Source organism: Protomyctophum parallelum (assembly GCF_964188405.1).
Source record: "Protomyctophum parallelum genome assembly, chromosome: 7".
NCBI lineage: Eukaryota > Metazoa > Chordata > Actinopteri > Myctophiformes > Myctophidae > Protomyctophum > Protomyctophum parallelum.
In genome coordinates, this window is record NC_139705.1 from 54,531,927 (window position 1) to 54,537,926 (window position 6,000).

Consider the following 6,000-nt stretch of genomic DNA (forward strand, 5'->3'; position numbering starts at 1 on the left):
TTTACTAATACTGTAGTCCTTCATAATGTTTACTGATACCTCAGTCCTTCATAATGTTTACTAATACCTCAGTCCTTCAGAATGTTTACTAATACTGCAGTCCTTCAGAATGTTTACTAATATCTCAGTCCTTCATAATGTTTACTAATACCTCAGTCCTTCATACTGTTTACTAATACTGCAGTCCTTCATAATGTTTACTAATACCTCAGTCCTTCAGAATGTTTACTAATACGTCAGTCCTTCATAATGTTTACTAATACCTCAGTCCTTCAGAATGTTTACTAATACCTCAGTCCTTCATAATGTTTACTAATACCTCAGTCCTTCATAATGTTTACTAATACCTCAGTCCTTCAGAATGTTTACTAATACCTCAGTCCTTCATAATGTTTACTAATACTGCAGTCCTTCAGAATGTTTACTAATACCTCAGTCCCTCATAATGTTTACTAATACCTCAGTGCTTCATAATGTTTACTAATACCTCAGTCCTTCAGAATGTTTACTAATACCGCAGTCCTTCAGAATGTTTACTAATAGCTCAGTCCTTCAGAATGTTTACTAATACCTCAGTGCTTCAGAATGTTTACTAATACCTCAGTCCTTCATAATGTTTACTAATACCGCAGTCCTTCAGAATGTTTACTAATACCTCAGTCCTTCAGAATGTTTAATAATACCTCTGTGTTAATGACTGTACAGTACAGCTGTCCTTTTGATTACATTGCACTTAAATTCACATTTGGGCATTTGACTGTTGTCAAAAGTCAGGTGGGGGGAAGGGGGGGAGGCCATGGGGCTTCTCTGACTACAGGTGGGGGGAGGGGGGAGGCCATGGGGCTACATGTGGGGGGAGGGGAGGGGGGGAGCAGTGTACAGATAGAATCAGATGTATTGCATAACAACAACATTGCATTATCATGCTCTGTCATCCTGCATCATGTGTCGTCACTGCTGTCCCAACTACCGGGCAACTGCATGTGTGTCTATGTAGCAGCAGAGCTCTGTATGTGTAAAGAAAAGCTACTATGTTTACCCAGGGTAACTGGACTAAGGAAAGGAAAGGTACTATAGCACATCAGTGAGCTGGATGCAATCCTACCTGGAGGGGAGAGAACAGATGGTGGAGGTGAACGGAACATTGTCCCCTCCCCTCCCAGTGAGCTGTGGCGTCCCACAAGGAAGCATACTAGGGCCTTATATATGTTAACGACATGACTTCAGCTTGTGACTGCAACTTGTTCCTGTTCGCAGATGACTCAGCACTGCTGGTCTCGGACAGGAACAAACTGCAGGTTGAAAAGACCCTCAGCTCTGAACTCGGTAGAATCTGCACCTGGCTCGCTGATAACAAACTATCCTTACACCTGGGAAAAACTGAATCCATCCTCTTCGGATCAAATAGTAATCTCAGCAAGGCAGATGGCTTCTTGGTTAGAGTGGGTGACAATATTATCACACGAAAAGATCAAATTACCTACCTAGGTTCCATCCTGGAGGCCAATCTTTCCGGTGATAAAATGGCCACCAACGTATTCAAAAAAGTAAATCAAAGAACAAGATTCCTTTACAGGATCTCCTCACTGGTCAGCAAAAACACCTTGAAGACCTTAACAGGAGCCCTCGTACAAGGTTTCTTGACTATGCATCCACCTCTTGGTACCACAGCACCTCAAAGGCCCTTAAAACAAGGCTCCAGACCTCCCAAAACAAACTGGTCAGGCTCCTACTTGGCCTCACCCCCCGAACCCACCTCACCCCTGCCCACTTTGACAGGCTGGGATGGCTTAGGGTCGACGACAGAGTACAGCATCTTGCAATGGGTCTGGTCCACAAGATTCGATACACCACCAAGATACCCATGTACCTGTCTAAATACTTCCTTAATGTAAACGAAGTCCACACCCACAACACCAGAGGGAGTACAACAAACCATGTACAACCCAGATTCGGCACAAACAAGGGACTAAATTATTTTCGCTCCTATTCCACCAAAATGTGGAACGCCCTACCAACAGTCATTAAGACATGTGAATCCCTTGACTCCTTCAAAACCGCTCTCAAAGGGCAACTATGGATGGCTGCAATTCGAAACTGGCCTCTGTAAAATCTGAATCCCCCCCCCCACCCCCCATTTCCCCTCACTGTATAATGTATATTTTCCCTTTTTTGCTTCCTATATGATGAATTCCTGTTCTGTTCTTTAGCTACATAGAAATGTCTATTTGTATGTCTCTAAATGTTTGTATGTCTCTAAATGTTTTGATGAATTGAACAATGTGGACCCTGTTGTAAACAAGTGTAATGCTTAATTGGGTCGTCCACTCACAGTTAACAGTCTTTGTATTGAGTTTGTGCTTAAAATGTACTGTAAATTCTACAAACTGTTAATAAATATTTCAATCAATCAAAAACTATGTTTACCCAGGGTAACTGGACTAAAGGTACTATGTTTACCCAGGGTAACTGGACTAAAGGTACTATGTTTACCCAGGGTAACTGGACTAAAGGTACTATGTTTACCCAGGGTAACTGGACTAAAGGTACTATGTTTACCCAGGGTAACTGGACTAAAGGTACTATGTTTACCCAGGGTAACTGGACTAAAGGTACTATGTTTACCCAGGGTAACTGGACTAAAGGTACTATGTTTACCCAGGGTAACTGGACTAAAGGTACTATGTTTACCCAGGGTAACTGGACTAAAGGTACTATGTTTACCCAGGGTAACTGGACTAAAGGTACTATGTTTACCCAGGGTAACTGGAATAAGGAAAGGAAAGGTACTATGTTTACCCAGGGTAACTGGACTAAAGGTACTATGTTTACCCAGGGTAACTGGACTAAAGGTACTGTTTACCCAGGGTAACTGGACTAAGCTCAAGAACTTGTTTACAGCCAGGCCCTGCTCATAGAACATTTCATGGTAGGGGTTCAATGCCTTGCTCAAGGGCACTTCAGCGGTGGTAATTTTAACGTGCCGGTCCGGGGATACGAACTATAGCGACCTTCCGATATCAAGACCGCTCCGCAAACCGTCCGGCCACCGCTGCCTCTTGCTCGTCTATGTAGCAGAGCTCTGTGTGTGTCTATGTAGCAGAGCTCTGTGTGTGTCTATGTAGCAGAGCTCTGTATGTGTCTATGTAGCAGAGCTCTGTGTGTGTCTATGTAGCAGAGCCCTGTGTGTGTCTATGTAGCAGAGCTCTGTGTGTGTCTATGTAGCAGAGCTCTGTGTGTGTCTATGTAGCAGAGCTCTGTGTGTGTCTATGTAGCAGAGCTCTGTGTGTGTCTATGTAGCAGAGCTCTGTATGTGTCTATGTAGCAGAGCTCTGTATGTGTCTATGTAGCAGAGCTCTGTGTGTGTCTATGTAGCAGAGCTCTGTATGTGTCTATGTAGCAGAGCTCTGTGTGTGTCTATGTAGCAGAGCTCTGTGTGTGTCTATGTAGCAGAGCTCTGTGTGTGTCTATGTAGCAGAGCTCTGTATGTGTCTATGTAGCAGAGCTCTGTATGTGTCTATGTAGCAGAGCTCTGTGTGTGTCTATGTAGCAGAGCTCTGTGTGTGTCTATGTAGCAGAGCTCTGTATGTGTCTATGTAGCAGAGCTCTGTGTGTGTCTATGTAGCAGAGCTCTGTATGTGTCTATGTAGCAGAGCTCTGTGTGTGTCTATGTAGCAGAGCTCTGTATGTGTCTATGTAGCAGAGCTCTGTATGTGTCTATGTAGCAGAGCTCTGTGTGTGTCTATGTAGCAGAGCTCTGTATGTGTCTATGTAGCAGAGCTCTGTATGTGTCTATGTAGCAGAGCTCTGTATGTGTCTATGTAGCAGAGCTCTGTATGTGTCTATGTAGCAGAGCTCTGTGTGTGTCTATGTAGCAGAGCTCTGTGTGTGTCTATGTAGCAGAGCTCTGTGTGTGTCTATGTAGCAGGGCTCTGTATGTGTCTATGTAGCAGAGCTCTGTATGTGTCTATGTAGCAGAGCTCTGTATGTGTCTATGTAGCAGAGCTCTGTGTGTGTCTATGTAGCAGAGCTCTGTGTGTGTCTATGTAGCAGAGCTCTGTATGTGTCTATGTAGCAGAGCTCTGTATGTGTCTATGTAGCAGAGCTCTGTATGTGTCTATGTAGCAGAGCTCTGTGTGTGTCTATGTAGCAGAGCTCTGTATGTGTCTATGTAGCAGAGCTCTGTGTGTGTCTATGTAGCAGAGCTCTGTGTGTGTCTATGTAGCAGAGCTCTGTATGTGTCTATGTAGCAGAGCTCTGTATGTGTCTATGTAGCAGAGCTCTGTGTGTGTCTATGTAGCAGAGCTCTGTATGTGTCTATGTAGCAGAGCTCTGTGTGTGTCTATGTAGCAGAGCTCTGTATGTGTCTATGTAGCAGAGCTCTGTGTGTGTCTATGTAGCAGAGCTCTGTATGTGTCTATGTAGCAGAGCTCTGTGTGTGTCTATGTAGCAGAGCTCTGTGTGTGTCTATGTAGCAGAGCTCTGTATGTGTCTATGTAGCAGAGCTCTGTATGTGTCTATGTAGCAGAGCTATGTGTGTGTCTATGTAGCAGAGCTCTGTGTGTGTCTATGTAGCAGAGCTCTGTATGTGTCTATGTAGCAGAGCTCTGTATGTGTCTATGTAGCAGAGCTCTGTATGTGTCTATGTAGCAGAGCTCTGTATGTGTCTATGTAGCAGAGCTCTGTGTGTGTCTATGTAGCAGAGCTCTGTGTGTGTCTATGTAGCAGAGCTCTGTGTGTGTCTATGTAGCAGAGCTCTGTGTGTGTCTATGTAGCAGAGCTCTGTATGTGTCTATGTAGCAGAGCTATGTGTGTGTCTATGTAGCAGAGCTCTGTGTGTGTCTATGTAGCAGAGCTCTGTGTGTGTCTATGTAGCAGAGCTCTGTATGTGTCTATGTAGCAGAGCTCTGTATGTGTCTATGTAGCAGAGCTCTGTGTGTGTCTATGTAGCAGAGCTCTGTGTGTGTCTATGTAGCAGAGCTCTGTATGTGTCTATGTAGCAGAGCTCTGTGTGTGTCTATGTAGCAGAGCTCTGTGTGTGTCTATGTAGCAGAGCTCTGTATGTGTCTATGTAGCAGAGCTCTGTGTGTGTCTATGTAGCAGAGCTCTGTGTGTGTCTATGTAGCAGAGCTCTGTATGTGTCTATGTAGCAGAGCTCTGTATGTGTCTATGTAGCAGAGCTCTGTATGTGTCTATGTAGCAGAGCTCTGTATGTGTCTATGTAGCAGAGCTCTGTATGTGTCTATGTAGCAGAGCTCTGTATGTGTCTATGTAGCAGAGCTCTGTATGTGTCTATGTAGCAGAGCTCTGTATGTGTCTATGTAGCAGAGCTCTGTGTGTGTCTATGTAGCAGGGAGAAAAAAAATCAGCATAGAGTAGCCGAATTGAGAATAGATTGTGCATTACATTCACACACACACATTCACACACCTTTACATAGATTGTGCATTACATTCACACACACATTCACACACCAATAGCGGGGGAAACCATGCAAGGCACCAACCAGCACATCAGGAGCAATTTGGGGATCAGAGTCTTGCTCAAGGACACTTGGACACTAACTCTGGGGGAGCCCACAGGGTCCGCGCTGGCAACCTTGCCGTTGCCATCGGGCCACTCTACCGCTGAGCCACGGTGTCTGTGACATGCATGAGGAAATACAGCCTGGCCCCATACTCACTTATACACAATATACAGTCCCATAAAACCATTATATGCTCATTTCGGCCAGGCTACAGTTGTGCCAACAAAACAACAAACAAGCCGACATTAATGAAGACAATCATGGACAACTCCAGGCTGAATGAAGACAAACATGGACAACTCCAGGCTGAATGAAGACAAACATGGACAACTCCAGGCTAAATGAAGACAATCATGGACAACTCCAGGCTGAATGAAGACAATCATGGACAACTCCAGGCTGAATGAAGACAAACATGGACAACTCCAGGCTAAATGAAGACAATCATGGACAACTCCAGGCTAAATTAAGAC